The sequence below is a fragment of the Thunnus albacares genome, chromosome 21 (genome assembly GCF_914725855.1).
Source record: "Thunnus albacares chromosome 21, fThuAlb1.1, whole genome shotgun sequence".
NCBI lineage: Eukaryota > Metazoa > Chordata > Actinopteri > Scombriformes > Scombridae > Thunnus > Thunnus albacares.
This window is the reverse complement of record NC_058126.1, coordinates 836498-858160: the sequence shown is the minus strand read 5'-3', so window position 1 is coordinate 858160 and position 21663 is coordinate 836498. Positions and strand designations below refer to the sequence as shown.

General features: G+C 37.5%; 1 long non-coding RNA gene and 1 pseudogene across 1 annotated transcript; one reads left to right on the top strand and one right to left on the bottom strand.

Annotated features, from left to right (window-relative positions):
• Window positions 1–12433, bottom strand: part of LOC122972975 — a 35589-nt pseudogene extending 23156 nt beyond the window's left edge.
• A 7400-nt stretch (window positions 12434–19833) lies between these two features.
• On the top strand, window positions 19834–21239 carry LOC122972299. The gene is made up of 2 exons (XR_006399707.1): window positions 19834–20480; window positions 20789–21239. It is a non-coding gene; the product is annotated as an uncharacterized LOC122972299 (long non-coding RNA).
• The last annotated feature ends 424 nt before the right edge of the window (window positions 21240–21663 follow it).

Genomic DNA, 21663 nt, shown 5'->3' with positions numbered 1-21663 from the left:
ACCCCTGAGGACATTATACAACATCTGAAATCCTCTTCTTGCTGCCTTGAAGATTCTGCCTACAGGCTTTTTCAAAATTGTTTCAAACTGCATGGCCTTAGATCTTCTACAGATTGTCAACCCGTCTCTTCTCTCAAGTGTCTTCCCACAGGCCCTGAAAACTGCTGTCATCAAGCCACTCTTAAAAAAGAACAATCTAGACACTTCAATAATGAGTAACTATAAGCCCATATCAAACCTCTCATTTTTAAGTAAAATCATTGAAAAAGCTGTTTTTCAACAGCAGAACAACTTTGTGGAACTAAACAACCTTTTTGATGTCTTCCAGTCAAGATTTCAACCACACCACAGTCCTGAGACTGCTCTTCTTAAGGTCTTCAATGGCATACACTTAAACAGTGACAGTGGCAGAATTTCAGTCTTAATAATACTGAATCTCAGTGCTGCATGTGACACAGTCGACCACAACATATTACTAGACAGACTGGAAAACTGGGTGGGACTTTCTGGCACAGTACTGAACTGGTTTGAATCCTACTGAAAGGACAGGGACTACTTTGTGTCTATAGGTAATTACACATCTGAGTGGACAAAAAAGACATGGAGTTCCCTAAGGCTCCATTCTGGGGCCTCTTCTGTTCAACAACTACATGCTCCCACTAGTTCAAATTATGGAAAACAAGAAAATATGTTACCACAGTTATGCAGATGACACTTACATGACATAACTTAAGTCCTTAATGGTCAGGCACATCATATCTTAAAGAGCTCATAGTACCCTATTACCCCACTAGAACATTGCGTTCCCAGAGTGCAGGCTTACTGGTGGTTCCTACAGTCACCAAAAGTAGAATGGGAGGCAGAGCCTTCAGCTATCAGGCTCCTCTCCTGTAGAACCATCTCCCAGATTCGGTCCGGGGGGCAGACACCCTCTCTACATTTGAGAGTAGGCTTATTGATTGTTGTTATTCTGCCCCCCCCCCGTCTTTCTCTCTCAACCCAACCGGTCAAAGCAGATGGCCACGAACCAAGAGCCGGGTTCTGCTTGAGGTTTCTACCCGTTAAAGGGGAGTTTTTCCTTACCACTGTCGCCAAGTGCTTGCTCATGGGGAATTGTTGGGTCTCTGTAAATTAAAGAATACGTTCTAGACCTGCTCTATGTGAAAAGTGCCCTGAGATGACTTTTGTTATATAAATAAAGATTGATTGATTGATTGACTGATTGATTGATTGATCACACACAAGTTTACATAACCATATTACAGGGGATTTTGGTCCAATACAAGCACTGAGTAAGTGCATTGAATAAATCAACAATTGGAAGTGCCAGAATTTTCTTCAATTAAATAAAGATAAAACTGAAGTAATTGTTTTTGGAGCCAAGGAAGAACGATTAAAAGTCAGCCCTCAGCTTCAATCGATAATATTAAAAACCATAAACCAAGCCAGAAATCTTGGTGTAGTCATGGACTCAGACCTGAATTTCAACAGCCACATTAAGACAATGACAAAGTCAACCTACTATCATCTGAAGAATATATCAAGGATTAAAGGACTTATGTCTCAGCAGGATTTTAAAAACTTGTCCATGAATTTAAATTCAATAGATTTGACTACTGTAATGGTGTCCTCACAGGTCTCCCTAAAAAAATCGATCAGACAGCTGCAGCTGATTCAGACGCTGCTGCTTGAGTCTTCACTAAGACGAAGAAAGTGGATCATATCACACCTGTTCTCAAATCTTTACACTGGCTTCCTGTCTGTCAAAGAATTGATTTTAAAATACTGCTGTTGGTTTATAAAGCACTGAATGGTTTAGGGCCGAAATACATTTATCTATTTATTTATTTGAACCATGTTCACTGTTAAAAATAAATGTTACCATTTGATGTACTGTACCAGAGTTAGGTTATAGCTAATTTTCATCTGCAGTCCCTTCGGCAGGTCACAATTAAAATATAATAGCACAATAACAAACAATACAAAGCAAAAAACACACAGGGCATATAATACAAAATATAAAGATTTCTGATCTGCTGCTACAATATGAACCATCCAGACCTCTCAGGTGGTCTGGGACAGGTCTGCTGTCTGTCCCCAGACTCAAAACTAAACATGGAGAAGCAGTGCTCAGTTTTTATGCTCCACATATCTGGAACTAACTCCCAGAAAACAGCAGGTCTGCTGCAACTCTCAGTTCTCTTAAATCACAGCTGAAGACTTTTCTGTTTGCCACTGCCTTTTATTAAACCAAATTTGAGGGTTAACATCTTACACTGCGCTGTAACTTTTATTCCCCTCTTTTATCTGTCTTATTATATCTATTTTAACTTCTTTTTTATTTCCAAATTTAACACTTTTTAATTGTATTTAAATGTCTCTTTACATCGCCTTGTGTTGCTGCCTTTTATGCTCTATGGAAAGCACTTTGAATTGCCTCGTTGTTGAAATTTGCTATACAAATAAACTTGCCTTGCCTTGCCTTGCCTTAAACACCTGCATTGATCTGTGTGTGTGTGTTTTTTTTTTAATTTAAAACAGATATTAGTTTAGAGGATCTTCTGTATACAGATGTGACTCTACCAAAAATTATAAACATCAATTTAACAACTAACAGTGGACATTTTCTACAATTTCTTTGAGAATAAGTCCTATTTTATGACTACAGACTAAACAGTACAGTAAAAAATGAAAATATGGAAAAAATGAAAATAACTTCATAGATGTAAGTTATGTATGTACATAAAGTAGGTTCAATTGTCAAATGTTAACATCAACAATAGTAACAGACAGTCAGTGAACTGACCTCAGAGTCTCCAGTCTACAGCGTGGACTCTCCAGAAAATCACACAGCAGTTTCACTCCTGAATCCTGCAGCTCATTGTAGCTCAGTCCAGCTCTCTCAGATGGGAGGGGTTGGACTTCAGAGCTGAGGCCAGAGAAGCACAGCCGATCTCTGACAAACTGCAGCTACTCAATCTGAATAAAGCATAAAAGATGTTGATAAAAATCCATTTATTATCCAAACAGATGTGTTCAGGTTTTAAATGTGTAGTTCAACAGTACTGTGTCCTCATCAATCAGTGTGTTTGTATTCACTGTAGTAACCTTGTTACTGTAAATCCTTGTGTACATGCAGCAGGTCAGTAATCAGATTTCTCCATTAGACCCTATTCTGGAAGCGTGCCTCACTGATTTGAGGAGGACAGGCAGAGCTTTTCCTCTCAATGTGAAATTGTTTTAATTTAAATATTTAAATATTCAGCGCTGGAAACCAACTTATTTAGACTTCTATAGGCTGCTTTGTGTTAGTTTCAGTTTTAGTTGGACTTCAAATGGACTTATTTTAAATACAAGGACACATTGCTTCATGTAATGATCTCTGCTTTCATCCAGTTGCTCTGCTGTTATCCTCTCTGTCTGCAGTACTTTATCCTGCACATGCTCACATGTAAAAAGCTGATACGTGACAGAGAAATCACAGTTCTCCAGGAGAAAATCTTACCGTAGAAACCAGGTTTCTCTAATCCCTGACCCTGATTACAGAGACCAGGTTTCTTGTTTATTGTTGTGTAGATAAAAATCCATTTATAATCCAGTCAGATATGTTCTGGTTTTAAATGTGTAGTTCAACATTACTATGTCCTAATCAATGAGCCTTTCCCTAAAATGAGCAGATATGTCTGTGTGTGTGTGTGTGTGTGTGTGTGTGTGTGTGTGTATGTGTGTGTGTGTGTGTTCTGAAGGATCAATATCAGTGATCAGACGTTATTAATTAAAACACATTAAAGAATATAATAAATAAAAAGAAATATTTCTCCTTCAGCAAGTATACTTGATTCATTTAAAACAGATTTTAGTTGAGGATCTTCTGTATACAAATGTGACTCTTTACCAAAAATTACAAACATTAATTTACTTTAACAACTAACAGTGGACATTTTCTACAGTTTCTTTAAGAATCAGTCATCTTTATAAAGACTAAACTTTGTACAGTAAAAAAAATAAATATGGAAAACAGAAAATTAACTTTAAGGATGTAAGTTATGCATGTACATAAAATAAGTTCAGTTGTTAAACATTAAGATCAACAACAGTAACAGACAGTCAGTGAACTGACCTCAGAGTCTCCAGTCTACAGTTTGGACTCTCCAGTCCAGCAGACAGCGTCTCCACTTCAAAATCGACCATACTGTTGGAGTTCAGGTCCAGCTCTCTCAGATGGGAGGGGTTGGACTTCAGAGCTGAGGCCACAACTTCCCAGCAAGTGTATAATTGTCCCCAGTGCGAAAGTCTGCCATGACACATATATTACAACATATGTTATCATGAAAGAGGAAACTTTATGTTTACTTCATGCATTTGATGACGAAACTGTTTGACATCCCGATTAACATTTTTTCTTCACACCAGTGGTTCAGATAATCTTTTTGGGGGGGCCTTTTATTCTTTCAATAGAAAGTGACAGTTGAGAGATAACAGGAAACAAGAGAGAGAGAGAGAATGACATGCATACAAATGTCCACCACCAGAATCGAACCATGGACATTGTGATTATATAGCATACATCTTAACTAGTAGGCTACCAGAGCACTTCTAGTCTAGATATCTAATCTCACTGTGCTTGAATGATGCTTGAATAATTCTCATCACTCTCTCTCCTCAACAGACTTTTAATCTTTGTTTTGCTTTAATCTTGCAGATTAAGGGAGAGAAATTGGAATTACATTGAGGCTTCCATAATGTACACAGTCTATCTGTGATCTGATCCCATGTCTGTCTCCACAAAGTTAGCATGGCCAGGCCATCTTGATTGGAAAACCATTTTACTGTCCACTTTTTAAAATTTGACTCCACGATATTTTTACTCAGTTCAACTCAGTGATCAGTTATCATCTCTTTGCTACGTGCGGTTGTCAGGTTCACATCCATAAGCATTTTAGTGACTGTTGAGAAACACAAATAAAACTAATGGTGTGACAATATTAGACCTGTACATAACTAAACATTAATGTAATTAAATATTTAGATGTGCATGACAGATGACTGCATGATATTTAGTTGTCAACATTCTGATAATCTGAAAAACTGATTCAGCACAAACACAATTAACAAACCAATAAGGTTGAATTATTTTTTAACATGATGTCATCAGAAAGGTGTTATCAGGGTATAAGCATTAAAAAGATAACATTGACCTTTAATGTGTATAAAATCTCTTTAAAAAGACTGAATTCTATCATTCTGCTCTTATATATTTATCAGACCTCTGTGCATTTCCTGCTACTACTCTTCTCTACACCAACAAGAGAGAAAACACCTGAAAGTTTCTTTCTGTGATGAACAGAAAATAAGAAACGCTTAAAAACAAGACTGTGTAACACGACTTCCCTCTTTAAAGTAAAAAGTTGAATTCATGAGAAGTAAAAAGCACCATTGCTTGGTTCAACACACTCAGGGGTTTCGTATCGTATGGCCAGTAGTTTATGGAGGCTAATGTTGGTTAATGTTAGCAAACTTAAGATATTGTTGTATAACTGACATTACTGAATCAGTTTGCTGATTTGCTGATCCCCTTTGCTCACTATTGAAATGGCTCAGAAACCATTAAGAAAAAAATGATGATGAAAGCAATCCTCTCTGACTTCAGAATTGCCTTGGGAAAATGATGCAGATCTTATTTATATAATATATTCTCTACTTTTCATCTGAATATGAGAAGTCTTTCCAGAAACTGGCAAATTCAGTTATATTTGTCATCACTCAAACATGATTTTTCTGTTATTGCTTTATCAGACATACGGCTTACAGAGGACTCTAGAGAATTCTTTAAATTACCTAAATACAATTCAGTTCACTACATAAAAGAGAATAGATCTGGAGGTGGAGTATCTTTGTTTCTTCATGGTGACTATGAATTTAAAACTAGAGATGATCTCTCTCTGAAGTCAGATAGGGCTGAGGTGGAATCTGTTTTTTAGAGCTCTCTGGTGTCTCTGGTGGAAAACAGGTTATTGTTGGTGTTATTTATTGCCCACCTGACTCTGTCATAAAAGATTTTAATGAACGTTTGTCCAGTTCTCTTGACCTGATAAACAATGAGGATAAACTCTGTTACATTTTAGGTGATTTCAATATAGACCTCTTTAAAAATAAATTACATACCCCCACTGGGGATTTTCTCAATATTCTTTATTCTAGTTACTTTTTCCCTCTTATTCATAAATCTACACGAGTTAAAGAAAATTCAGCAACTTTGATAACATCCTAACCAACACTTTGAGTAAAGGAATGAAATCTGGGGGCTTGTATTCAGACTTGTCAGATCATTTTCCCATTTTCCACTATTCTTTAATCAAGGTTAATAGAGCTAAAAAAAATACCTAGAAAACAATGCACAAAAGAATTATGAGCAAGTCATCTATTTCTAAATTTAAAGACATGCTTGCCAGTATTTCATGGGATGATCTATATGAGGAAAATGATGCCAATTTTGCAATCAAATCAATCAATCAATCAAAAGTTTATGAAAGTTATTAGCTTTAGTTTTAATGAATGATTTCCATTTGGCAATCCTACCAAGAAATACAAGCAAATACAAGAAAGAAATACAAGACTTCAAAAAGCCTTGGTTTACAGTTGATTTAGAAATAAGTATATTGATTCCATTAGATCTGCAAAAAATATAATAATATTTAATTGATTTTAGCTCCCTGAAACCCAAAAAATAAGTGACATATTGATTATCTAAAAACATCTTCAGCTGGTCATGACAATATTTCTGCATTCCTTGTCAAACAGGTGAAATAGTCAATATTGCAGCCACTTGCTCACATCTTTTCGTTGTCTTTGAAAACAGGCGTTGTGCCAGAGCATTTAAAAGTTGCCAAAGTTATTCCTCTGTTTAAAGCAGATGATTCATGTTGTTTTAATAACTATAGACCCACATCTATTTTGCCATGTTTTTCAAAAATATTAGAAAAAATTACATATAAAAGGGTTCTTTTTCATCTAGATTCTAATTCAATTCTTCACAAACACCATTATGGTTTCTAGAAAAATCATTCCACTTATATGACTCTGCTTCACCTAATTGACAAATTTACCTCTGCACATGATAATGAATTTACTTGTAGTATTTTCATAGACCTTTCAAAAGCTTTTCATACAGCACAGCATAAATATGGTTTTCATGATACTACATACAAATGGTTAAAAAATTATGTCTCCAACAGAAGGCTATTTGTGTTAAATGTTGCTATTCCAACAAAGCCAGGCTACTCTGTGGGGTTCCATGGGGGTCCATTCTTAGACCATTATTATTCCTTATCTATATTAATATATATGTAAAGCATAGCACTATTACAGCCACCACACTAGTCATAAATTATATAGTATCTGGCCTGGATATAAAGAAACACTGCTCTTTTTGTTGATCTTTCAAAAGTTTTTGACACAGTTGATCATACTCTCCTTCTGCAAAGACTTTACAGTAATGGCTTTGATATAAATACATGTGACTGGTTTCTGGATTCTTACTCAACTCGTTAATCTTCATCCTCCTAAATTTCTCACTTGCAGAGGTCAATTTTCAATAAGACTTAGGGGTACCAAATTATGGAATGACTTTTCCCACCTAGCAAAAAACTGTTCCTGTTTAAAATAACAAAAGATGCTTAAAAGAACATTTAACTGCTGTTTTGTAACTGCTTTTCTTTAAACCAATATCCCCCACAATCACATGCATGCACTCATGCACTCACAGACACACACACATTTTTCTGTTTTTATTTAGTTTTTGCTAAAACTGGAAGCAATCACACATTATTCTTCTCACTCTTTATTCTTATTCCGTCTTCTGTACGTTTTTTGCTGCGGTCCAACTGCTGCATACTTTGTGCTATAAAAAACATTCAACTGTCAATCTGTGCAACTCATTCAGCAGATGTGTGCTTGTATTTTTCTGAAATGTAACATGTTTCAGTGATTTTATATAATTTTTTAAAACATTAAAATTTATAATGGCAGTCTATGGGACGAACCGTCCAACTGAGTTGGAACCTTGGTCACTTTGACACTCAACTGCTCGGAAGTCCCTTATCGCACAGACGCCATTCAAACTGTAAAATGTTCACAAAACTTTGAACTTTCAAAGTTATCAGATTGTTTAGTGATATCTTTTGTAGTTTTTCAGCAATTTAAGCCCAAAGTCAGGGGTTTTGAAGACTTTTTCCGGTCTCACCAGTGTGTCATGTGATCAGGCACAGTGGAGAGCACAGATAATTTTAGACCATAAATGTTTTTCTAAACTTCTGTCACTCCCACAATTTTAACTCATCAAGCACATATCTTGTCTCAGTATGTTGCCACAAGCCTCCTCTCTCTCAAAATGTAAGTACATTTCACATAGTACTTATAATTTTTGAGATCTGAACCTAAATTGATAGAGAGTCGCTGTCATGCTCTCATTGACTGCAATACAGTCTGCAGGATGTGTCTCCTCTCACTCCAGTTTCTTAAACTTACAGATTCTCTCTTCCTTCAAACACTTTTTACACATATCATTCATTCTCATGTTAAACTAGTCTTGCTTTCACTAATGATGTACAAATTTCTGGGTTTCAAGCTCTAGTTTGAGACAAATACATTGTCCTCATCAAAATGGAGATTTTTTCCTTTCATTTTTGTGAATGTCTGTTGGCTCAGTGGTTTAGAACACTGTTCTCTGATCAGATTCACCTTAGATGACAAGGTTGTGTGTTCGATACCTGTTCACTACAGTGCTCCTCATTGCTCCCATGTACAAAGTTGCTTTCCATCTCTATCATGTACCATAAGTCAATTCCTCTTTCGCTTACATTAACATTATTACCTAAAATGTGGATTGCTATTCTAGTTTATTATTGTTATTCTTGTTAATATACATTACTGTGCAAAAGTTTTAGGCACCAAAAGTTGAGCGAGGATGCTCACAAAAAGAATACTATAAATTGTTTTTATTTATCAACTTTATACAAAGTGCAGACCTAAATCAAATCAATATTTGGTGTGACCATGCTTTTCCTTTAAAATAGCGCCAATTCTCCTCAGTACACCTGCACACAGGTTTTCAAGGTACTTGGCAGGTCAGTTGTTCCTGCATCTTGGAGAAATTGCCACAGTTCTTTTGTGGATTTAGATGTCTCATTTGCTTCTGCCTCTTCATGTAATCCCACACTGACTCTATGATGTTGAGATCAGGGCTCTGTGGGGGCCGTACCATCAGCTGCAGGACTCCTTGTTCTTCTTGTCGATGAAGATAGTTCTTTATGACTCTGGCTATATGTTTGGGGTCATTGTCAATGCTGCAGAATAAATTTTGGGACCGATCAGATGCCTTTTTGATGGTATTGCATTGTGGATAAGTATCAAAACATCTAACATCACCAAGTGCTTGCTCATTGGGGAATTGTTGGGTCTCTGTAAATTAAAGAGAACGGTCTCAACCTGCTCTATGTGAAAAATGCCCTGAGATGACTTTTGTTGTGATTTGGTGCTATATAAATAAAAAATGATTGATTGATTGATTGATCTAAAGTGCCTAAAACTTTTGCACAGTACTGTATATATATTGTTACTATTAGTCCTCAGATTTATTACAAGTGATAGTTATCATACTCATCATTTTATCCTATAACAAGGTCAGCTGGTCTTCTCTGTCTGAAAAATGCAACATGCATTGATATCTATTTATCTACAAGGCTCTTCTTGGGAAACTACCACCCTACATTACATTGTTAGTGATCTGGAGCCTTGGTCCTTATCCTACATGTTCTAATGATTGGCTTATGCTCCAGGTTCCACATGTCTTTTCTGAAAGGGTTAGGGTTGGCTTTTAGTTCTTGTGCCCCAAGCACCTGGAATAAACTTAAGCACATCCTGAGGCTTGATACACTTGTATCTACTGGCCAATTTAAAACCATGATCCAGTATCACTGTATTTCAACTTGTAATTGTTTTAATTGATTTAATAACCTGTTTTTACCAACTATTATGTATTGTGTGTGTATGTTTTACTATCTTATTGTTATTAATGGTGATATTATTAACTCAATAGCATTGTAAATGTAGGTAACCTCAATAACACTTGAGATTAAATAAAGGTTATGAATGAATGAATGAATGAATGATTTGTCTAATGTCTCAAATATCCTTTCTCCCATAATGAATGACATAACCCTAGTTCTCGCCCATTCAAATTTCAGTTCACTGATTGAGTATGCTAATGTTGGCTTGCCTGCGCTACATGGTTCAGATTAAATAAATTATATTTGATGTAAAAAAAAAAATCTAACTTTATCATTTTCAGTGGCAAAAAATCATAATCTAAAGATTTATCTAAAATCACAATTGAGTCTGTTGAGATGCCTCAAGTGTCAACTACAATATTCCTGGGAATTATTGTTGATCAAGTTTGACTTTGAGAGATCAAATTGACTGGGTTAGCAGAAACAGCTCAAGAGCATCTGTGACTAAATACAACTGACATATTATTTTGTCTATAAACAAGTAGAGCACTGTTTTACCAATATTAAGAATATTATACATTTTTTATATTTGAACTTACACTGATTTATAATGCTAATCACATCTGGACTTACACAGCCTTTCTGCAGTTCCTCACAGCTGGGATCAGTCTCAGTCGTCCCTCCTCTGATGTGTTGTACTTCTGCGGGTCAAACTCATCCAGAACCTCCTCTGACATCTGCAGCATGTAGGCCAGAGCTGAGCAGTGGATCACAGAGAGTTCCTTCTTTGATCTGTTCTCTGACTTCAGGAACTCTTGGATCTCCTGATGTACTGAGTGGTCGTTCATCTCCATCAAACAGTGGAAGATGCTTCTGTCAGGAGAGATATAACAAGTGTTTATCTCCTTGAGGTTGTTAATGACTCGCCGGGTAATTTCTGGACTGTTCTCTGTCCGATCCAGCAGGCCTCCTAAGAGACTCTGGTTGGACTCCAGGGAGAGGCCATGAAGGAAGCGAACAAACAGGTCCAGGTGGCCATTTTCACTTCTGAGAGATTTCTCCATGGCATCCTTCAGGAAGATATCCAGAGATGGGTAATGATAATGATAACGAAAATTAAAACTATCATTAAAACCATTAAAATAATAATTATCTTCCAGGAAGCCCTTCAGTGCCTCTGTCTTCCTGCTGGTGTAACAGTGGTACATGTAGACTGCAGCCAGAAACTCCTGAACGCTCAGATGAACAAAGCAGTAGACTGTTTCCTTGAAGATCACATTCTCACTGATGAAGATCTCTGTACAAAATCCTGATAACAACATGGTCTCTGTGACATCAAGACCACACTGCTCCAGGTCTTCTTTGTAAAAGATGATGTTTCCTTTCTTCAGATGTTTAAACGCCAGCCTCCCCAGCTTCAGAAGAAAATCCCTGTCAGCCTCTGTCAGCTTCTGTGGACTCGTCTCATGTCCTTCATCATATTTGTGTTTCTTCCTCTTTGTCTGAACCAGCAGGAGGAGTGAGTACAGGTCAGTCAGGGTCTTGGGCAGATCTCCTCTCTGGTCTGTAGTCAACATCTGCGCCAGAACTGTAGCAATGATCCAGCAGAAGACTGGGATGTAACACATGATGTGGAGGCTCCTGGATGTCTTGATGTGTGAGATGATTCTACTGGACAGCTATTCATCACTGAATCTCCTCCTGAAGTACTCCTCCTTCTGAGTGTCAGTGAAGCCTCGTATTTCTGTTACCCTGTCAACACATGTTCGAGGGATCTGATTGGCTGCTGCAGGTCGGGAAGTTATCCAGATGAGAGCTGAGGGAAGCAGATTCCCCTTGATGAGGTTTGTCAACAGCACGTTGACTGATGACCTCTGTGTGACATCAGACACGACCTTCCTGTGGTTGAAATCCAGTGAAAGTCTGCTTTCATCCAGGCCGTCAAAGATGAACAAAACTTTCCAGTCATCGAGCTTTTCTGCTGTGATCTTCTGTAATGTTGGATGGAATTCATGGATCAGCATGAGAAGACTGTACTGCTCATCTTTGATCAAGTTCAGCTTCCTGAACGAAAGTGGAATCACCAGACTGACATCTTGGTTTTTCGAGCCCTCTGCCCAGTCCAGAGTGAACTTCTGAACTGAGAAGGTTTTTCCAATGCCAGCGACGCCGTTCGTCAGAATGACTCTGATGTGTTTCTGGTGGTCAGATAAGACTTTAAAGATGTCGTGGCACTTGATTGGAGTGTCATAGGGGGTCATCTTGGAAGCTGTCTCAAGCTGCCACACCTCATGTTGGGTATTAACCTCTTTACTCTTTCCCTGTGTGATGTAGAGCTCAGTGTAGATTGCTTTGAAGAAGGTATCTCTTTCTGCTTCATCAGTTCCTTCAGTCACGAGTTCACAGGTCCTTCTGCAGATCACCATCTGCTGAAAGAGAAGAAAAATATAGATTTGAACATCTATCAGTGTGTTTACATGCACTTCCGTAAACAGGTTACTCAGAGAAACCAGGTTACGTGAGTAATTGGGGAAAGTGTTAACATTCACAGTAGTAACCTGGTTACTGTAAATCTGTGTGTTTCTTCTCTACACCGACCTTATTCTCAAAGCATGCCAGATAGATTTTTTTTTGCTTTCTTAAATTGAACCTCTCATAATTCTGTGACATTGTCTGAAGGCTGCATGATAAATCCAGAAGTGGATCTTTGATTCATTATTAGAGTTGGTTAAAGTGGTTAAAGTGGTGGTTAAAGAAACATCAAAATTTAATGGGCAGTCTGGCCTGAAATGAACAGGAGAAAATGATATTTGGGTTGTTTTGTTCCCCTTTTACCACCACAACTCTAAACCTGGAAAAATGCTGTGGAAAAGGACCAATTTTTTGAATGTTTTCTAATCTGTTTCTGTCCCAATACATCATGCTATGGACCAGTGTTAAAGAAAATGTATTTAAATATCCTAATTTCTAGATAAGTTACACACTCTATTGCTTTAATATGTCATTTCTTTCTGGAATGGTTATTCACGGTCCCAGAGGATCTCAATATTTTTCTCTAGTGCAACTATCAGGTGAAAGATTCCACTAATATACAAGATATTATATAATATCATATTTCCCTGTTAATGTGAAGCACCAGTTAATGAACATATTCATGCTCCCCAGATGATGAACCCTTTTTATTTTCCTCTAGCACCATCCTCAGGACAAACTTTACATATTTAGCTCCACTGCTGGTTAGCTCCAGAAGCTAAAGCAGTTAGCTGCTAGCTCCAGAAACACAACGCAGATATGTCCAGCGAAAAGTTGAACCTGGCTCAACTTTTGCCGCAACAAAATGTGACGTCATCCAGTAAGAAGCTGTGTGGAAAAATCACATACATACATGCAAACACACATTCCTGGTGGATTCCTTTGAAACATGAACGCTGTATCCAAATATGATGGAAGTAAGGGGAAGTAAAAAGGACTCACTTTGGGGCTGTAGAGCACTACAGTCTGCAGTGTTATAGTTTGATGCTTCTTTTGAAGAAGTGACAGACCCTGCAAAAGAAGAAAACCTCAGGAGAGCCCAAACCAATTTCAATTTACTCACTCCATTTATATATCTACCTTGGGCAGTTGAGATGATATTGATGCTTATGTTGCCAACTTTAGAGCCAATGATGGATGGAGCGACCACATTGCCTCCACTTTGAGCAGAGCAGCTGGGATGGAAATGATGAACTACGGCTTGACCTGACTCCGAAAAAAAAACACAAAAAGTCATTTCAGCAAACACACAGTAGATGAAAAAATGAGAGTTAGAAAATCAAGACATTTGGGGGTATTTTTAAGTAACTTATTTGTGAACCAAACCACCAAACCTTTTATTTACAGTATTTTAACTTAACTCTTCCTTTTTACCTTTGCACTCTTAATTATTTACACACTGAGTCAAATTCCCTGCCAATGTGACATCATCATCATGTTGACAAATCACTTACATGCAAACACGCATTCCTGGTGGATTCCTTTGTAATGTGAACACCGTATTTCTACGGTGTACCTCATGACGAAAGATAAAATTGTTTCCACCATGGTAAGTTTCCAGAGATGTATATCCTGTCTGAGTATTACAAGCTGCTGTGCAGCGTTTTGGCGTCTGATAAACTTTCAAACGCATGATTGGACTTCCTGGATGGTATTTCCTGTCTCACCTGTACCTTAACAACATGCCCCACCAACACAGCCTCCTGTGTTGTTTTAACTCAGGGCTCAGGCTTTCACACTGAATCTCTGGTAAGTGAGAGAACGCACCATGGTGCATTCAAAGTGGAATAAAAACTGGTGGGCGGAGCTTAGTCAGAAACAGACTTCACAGGGATCCACAGACTCAATCTCAACTAGTTTTCTTTAGACTTGTATTTTATCACATCACAATCACATGTTGAACTGGTCACAGTCTCAACACTCACATTCTTTATGCCTGTCAGGTGCCGCGCTGTTTTGTCTGCCCTCCATCCTGTAGGAATAAACACAAACACAGCAGTTATCTGGGCTGTCTTATGAAGAGAGTTCAAATAATCAGACTATATCTCTTCACTAAAGATAACTGGTGATTTCACATAACCACCAAGCTGTTATCATCATCTGGACTTTCCAATCCAGCTATGAGTTAATTTACATGAAGTGGAGATTAATCTGGATTTGTTGTGTGTCCCAAAGCACAAACATAGCCCAACAGTATTAATATTTACACTCCAATTTTTGGCCAAATACACATCACCCAGAGAATGTCCTCTAAGGGAAGATTAAGTTCCCTTTTTAGTTAAACTTATAATTAAACAATGCAAAAGTTCCTGCTCACATTAAGGTAAATTACTGAACTGAATTGTCTCTTACTTTATGTCTGAGGGTCCAGCTTCATCACTGAAGTCCCGAGGATGATGTTTGGACACACAGGTGGATACTGGAGACTCTGATTTGTTCTCTTCCTCCACACAACCGCTCATCCGCTGGTTTCCAGTCAATGTGACAGGTGACCCATCAGAATCGAGGAGCCCAGTCCTAACTATCAAGTTAGTAGCTTCTTATTAGTTTACATTACTTCAACTACAACCATGTGTGTTTTCCAGCCATCACAAAGATAAACTTTGACTCTGGTTTAAATCCAACAAACAGACTTCAGATAAACATCTGTGTGGTTCTTAACTGTGACTTCTCTCTATTTGAACTGCAGCAGTGTGTCATGTTACATCACTGTGAGGATGAAGAAACCAGGAAAAGAAAAGAGGAAACAACGTTTGAAGATGTCAACACTGTGATTTCATATTTTTCGGACACACTTTAATCAACTGAACAATTACAGTTTTTCGTGATGGCGTACACACTATAACTGGACCCATTAACTAAACATCCCATGCCATAAAAGGCATCAAGGCAGGCCTATTTCCCAAAACTATAAACACTATTCCCCTGTTTTCACTCATGTGCTTATTTAGAAAGCGTTGGCATTCAATATCATTAAACCAAGTCATCAATTTCATAGTTGATGTTTCCCTTTTCTTATTTCTATTGCCATTTTCAATTTTATCTTTTCCATTTAAGCTTTTGCATTTCAAATTTCACTTTTTTCATTGTCACTCTACATTTTCAAATTATCATTTTACATTTTAAATGCGCTTTTTAATTTCCTTTTTCTTTTTAAGTTTAATTATGGTCAGATTATTTCTTCTCTAATAATAATAATCTTTTTTAATTTTATCTCTTTTAATTTTGTATTTGGACTTTTAATTTTAATTGTAATTATGACCCAAAATATCCTCCATATATTTCTTTTAAACTCTGCCACCTTGACACAGATCTGTCTCTTGACTCAAACATGAAGCACAAAAAGAGACTTTGAACATAAATAGTAATGTGGTATTTACACTCACCCTGCCTTATACATCCTGTTTTCCTCCTTTTGCTCTGTGGAATGTAAAATGAAGTCTGATGACTGATTGTCTCCTCCCCTCTACATCACACATGTGTGGTGTATTGCAGTACCGTGGAAGATTTAAAATGCCTTAATAAAAGAAATCAAACAAAGAAATAAAGTAAAATACAATAAACATTATATAATGTATATTTCCTTTTTAGGTAGGTATTTACTGTTAATAATTGTCTGTAATAACTGTCAGAATTGAATAAAACATATTAAAAGAACAATTATTGAGCTTTTTGAGTTTAATTAAATTGAATGAATTATTTTTCTAGAATCACTTACAGCTTTAAGTGCGAGTGTGAATTTAATTTAAGAGCTTTATGAAAAGTTTACTGACTGTTCACGCACTGTTAGGTACAAACAGACACACAGACTTCCTCATCGTACTACAAACAGTTATTTTACAGTAAACGTGTGTTCTGTGTCATCAGATGAAGTCAAACAGATAAATCTGCATCTACAGTCCACAGGGAGACTAAACTAGACCCTCTGACAGTGAAATAATGATCATAATACTGTAACACTCAGGCTGCATCACCAGTGTTCCTCTGACAGCAACAACTGTCAGACTTCCTGTCCAATTCCTCACTTCAATATACAAACAATATATATTATATAATATTATTTAAAATATATACAAACTCGATAAACAAAAAGAAAAAAAAATCTTTTTTAGACATCATTATTTTGTTCTTTATCAGTAATAATACATATAACAGTCTTAGTTGTAGGTTATTATTGTAACCAAAACACATCAGTAATTAAACAAGGTTTCTATTACCAGTACTAGTGCTGGTACTATCTTTACTATCATTATTTGGGGGGCACTGGAAACAATATTTTTGAAAGGGTTGTGTTGAGGTGTTCTTCGGGGGGGGGGGGGGGGGGGGGGGGGGTCTGTCTTTAATGACAGTTTAGTCCTACATTCAAATGCACATTTTCACTATTTCATCATTAGATTTCTGGGTTTTCTTATGTTTTTTCACAGTGCTGTCAAGTCCATTTTCCTCCATTTTACACACGTAACTACACACAAATTTGTGTATTGGCCTCTGAGTGCTTGAAAGATGCAGGTGTCCTACGCTCAACACTGTACCTGAACGCCTCCTGTGTAGAAATGGTCTTCCAACAGTCTTGAAGGAGTTCCCAGAGATGCTTAGCACTTGTTGGCCCTTTTGCCTTCACTCTGCGGTCCAGCTCACCCCAAACCATCTCGATTGGGTTCAGGTCCGGTGACTATGGAGGCCAGGTCATCTGGCGCAGCACCCCATCACTCTCCTTCTTGGTCAAATAGCCCTTACACAGCCTGGAGGTGTGTTTTGGGTCATTGTCCTGTTGAAAAATAAATGATGGTCCAACTGAATGCAAACCGGATGGAATAGCATGCCGCTGCAAGATGCTGTGGTAGCCATGCTGGTTCAGTATGCCTTCAATTTGGAATAAATCCCCAACAGTGTCACCAGCAAAGCACCCCCACACCATCACACCTCCTCCTCCATGCTTCACGGTGGGAACCAGGCATGTAGAGTCCATCCGTTCACCTTTTCTGCGTCACACAAAGACACGATGGTTGGAACCAAAGATCTCAAATTTGGACTCATCAGACCAAAGCACAGATTTCCACTGGTTTAATGTCCATTTCTTGTGTTCTTTAGCCCAAACAAGTCTCTTCTGCTTGTTGCCTGTCCTTAGCAGTGGTTTCCTAGCAGCTATTCTACCATGAAGGCCTGATTCACACAGTCTCCTCTTAACAGTTGTTCTAGAGATGTGTCTGCTGCTAGAACTCTGTGTGGCATTGACCTGGTCTCTAATCTGAGCTGCTGTTAACCTGCAATGTCTGAGGCTGGTGACTCGGATGAACTTATCCTCCGCAGCAGAGGTGACTCTTGGTCTTCCTTTCCTGGGGCGGTCCTCATGTTAGCCAGTTTCTTTGTAGCGCTTGATGGTTTTTGCGACTGCACTTGGGGACACTTTCAAAGTTTTCCCAATTTTTCGGACTGACTGACCTTCAGTTCTTAAAGTAATGATGGCCACTCGTTTTTCTTTACTTAGCTGCTTTTTTTTGCCATAATACAAATTCTAACAGTCTATTCAGTAGGACTATCAGCTGTGTATCCACCTGACTTCTGCACAACACAACTGATGGTCCCAACCCCATTTATAAGGCAAGAAATCCCACTTATTAAACCTGACAGGGCACACCTGTGAAGTGAAAACCATTTCAGGTGACTACCTCTTGAAGCTCATCAAGAGAATGCAGAGTGTGTGCAAAGCAGTAATCAGAGCAAAAGGTGGCTACTTTGAAGAAACTAGAATATAAGGCGTATTTTCAGTTGTTTTACACTTTTTTGTTAAGTACATATTTCCACATGTGTTAATTCATAGTTTTGATGCCTTCAGTGTGAATCTACAATGTCAATAGTCATGAAAAGAAAGGAAACTCATTGAATGAGAAGGTGTGTCCAAACTTTTGGTCTGTACTGTATATATGTTGTATTAGCAGAGAGACACAGAGCTCAGAGAGACTGTAATCTCACCCTGGACTTAGTCTCTGGTTCCTGCTGTAAACACTCACAGGCTGCATCCTCTCTACAGAGAACAAATGAACATTTTAACCTTTTAGACAATGTTAAGAACAAGGGGTCTTTACTGTGTTTCAGCTGAGGGAGCCTTCAGACAGGATCAGGAAGATCGGTCCAAATAAGATAAGGGTGTTGTTTTTTCAGCAGATGCAAAGAATCTACTTAGATTTGTTTCAGCACACAAGCAAAATATAATATTCTCAAAAGGAGCTAAACTATGAAAAACACAAAGTCACAACAAATCTGAAAATCTACCTTCTTCCTTCCTTACAAGAGATTTTATACTCCTAAATAACAGCAGGTTTTCTTTAATCTCATCATATCAACATAGTACACAAATTAACAGATTTTAACAGATTTTGCAAAACATCTTAGAGGTAAACTCGTACGTCATCTCGTATCTTCATGTGTCTTAAAACTCAAGCAGCAACGCTCAGAGTTTAATGACCAAATAAGGAAACAAGACAGTTTGACAGTGTGAGCAGAGGTGAAGGAGGTTAGAACAAATGTCACGTCAGCTTTTAGATGTGAGAGGCCACAATATGTCTTTAGGTACAAAAACAGGCTCCTACTTCCTGTCTCAGGCACAATGTGAGCTGCACAGTTAGCACGTACTGAAAACCACAAACCGTCACTGAGGGGTCACAGTGGAAAGTCTCCACCCTCAATAATACAAACAATATTTCTAAAAACGCTTGTTATCTAAAAACATTGTATAAAATTATTATCAAAAACAGTAAAAAGAGATTCTAAAAGTAAAAAAGGGTTATCAAAAACACTTCCTTAAAACACACATTATCATAATAATACTTAAAAAAGAGACGATTGATGATACTTGAGTATATTTAAAACTCTCATATCAAGCTCATAATACTTATGTACTTTTACTGCAATACTTTAACTACATCAAGCTCATAATACTTATGTTCTTTTACTGCAATACTTGACACAATGGATAATATAAAAATGGAGTCTGACTGAATACTTTAAACATTACTTCCTGTTTGTTCCTCACCCCTCCCTTCTTCTTTACTGGAAGTCACGTGTGTGTGTGTGTGTGTGTGTGTGTGTGTGTGTGTGTGTGTGTGTGTATCTATATTTAACATTTATTTATGTCTTTTCTAATATTTTATGATCCTGTGTGTTCTTCATTATGATTTTATTTTGGAGAGTAAATTACACCTTCAGCTGACACTGAAAAACTACTGATTACTGCTAAAACCTTCACAGACATGATTTCATGATATATATATATATATATATATATATATATGTTGTATTAGCAGATGCTAAACAGTCTTTAAAGTCTGTTTGGGAACCATAAGACTTGTAAGAATAAGCAGAACTATTACTAATGAACTGAACCCCATAAACACCTTTAATAACTATGGCTGAAGATCATTTTTCTGTACATACATCAGAAACTCTACGTCCTTCTTACAATTCAAACTTTTACACAAATATTTCCTTCTGAATAAAGATTGTAAACATTAACGTCTCAACAGTCGACCTTATTGTTCCCTCTGAACTCTGTATAACTTGTTAGTCTACATGTAAAATGTGTTTACTCTTGTTACTCTGTGCTTAATGTTGTATTCTTGGAGGTGACTTTCTTCTGCTGTTTCCTACTAAAATAACATAAAAACTGACTGAAATGAAATGAAGACTTGTGGATGTTTTTTATTCATGTGCATGAAGACATTCTGCTCTGTTCAGTGCAGCAGACCAGACACACGTTGGAGAATTCAAAACTACTTTCAGGACTTTTTTAATTAATCTGTGCTTTCAGTTAATGGATTCAATAATAAATGACACTAAAGCCAACTGACCCATCTCATCATTACCGTGAACGTTTGACCCTCGCAGGCCTCCGTCCATCTACATGCGGCTGATAATGGAAGTGAACTGGGAGGTCTGGTTCAGGTTAGTTCTGCTGTTTTCAGTTTAGGTTTTAATCTGTGACCACCAGACAAACAACAACCTGCTGGATCCAATATTTATTTATATCAATCTATCAAAAACTAATTATGATGCAAATGATTATTGTGTCTTTTTTCTGTTAATACACTAACGCTACTTAAATCACAGAGCCAGAAATATTGATTTGCATCTTCACTAATCGTCCTGATTGATGTTTGAATCCTGCATCTTCTCAGGAGAATATTGACTGTAAATACAAATATAGATTCAATCATTAATAGGTATTTGTAAACCCTGAGCACTGTCTGCAGGTTAAGAAGGGAGGGCAGCAGCCTGAGAGGCGAAACCCGGGGCAAAGAAAGGCTGCAGACCAACGGCTGCTGTTCGTGAGGCTTCATCACTGCGAGCGTCTGGATTCTCACAGAGACGATAAACTGAAACCGTCTTCACACTTCAGTCTGTGTGTTGAAGATTTATTGATGAAATGACACAAGGACAAACTTTAAAAAGCTGCTGCTGTAATACTGTCACTGAGGTCAAAGGTCACCACATGTGAAAACAACAGATATGTTACATATCAACATGTCAATCAACACGTTTCCTGTTCCTGTCGTCACTTATTGTTCCATTAGTGTCGATGTGTTTGCAGTCGTACGTTAAGACTCATTTTCACTTTTTACTCATTTTCACTTAGAAATCCAGGATTTGTTTGTTTGTTTGTTTGTTTATAATCCAACTTCTCCTGGATTTCAGTTTCTTAAATAAATACCAATAATAAATTTACAGGTTTTATTGTGTCAGAATAAAAACTGAAGATAATGAGCCATCGTAGCTTCGCTGCTTTTTATTGTCCTGACATTTCACACGAGACGTCACTGAGTTCATAACGGTAACTCCAGGACTTTCCAGGTCATTACAGGACTTTCAAGGTCTGTCTTAGAAGTCCATCTTTACCTGAAATTCTTCTGTCCTCCCACTGAAAAGCAACAGACGCAGATATGAAAACTCCTGCTGTTGGTACCTGGAATCTCTCTCCAAAGTTCAAAATATTCCAGGACATTCCAGGACTGTTTCAGTCTTTGTCGGGACAGAAGCTGAGTGAGTTTTAAAAAGCAGCTCAGAGAGAAATGAGGCTGAAAATGAATTTGTGAAACATGAAAAAACAGAAAATGTGAGAGGAGAATCT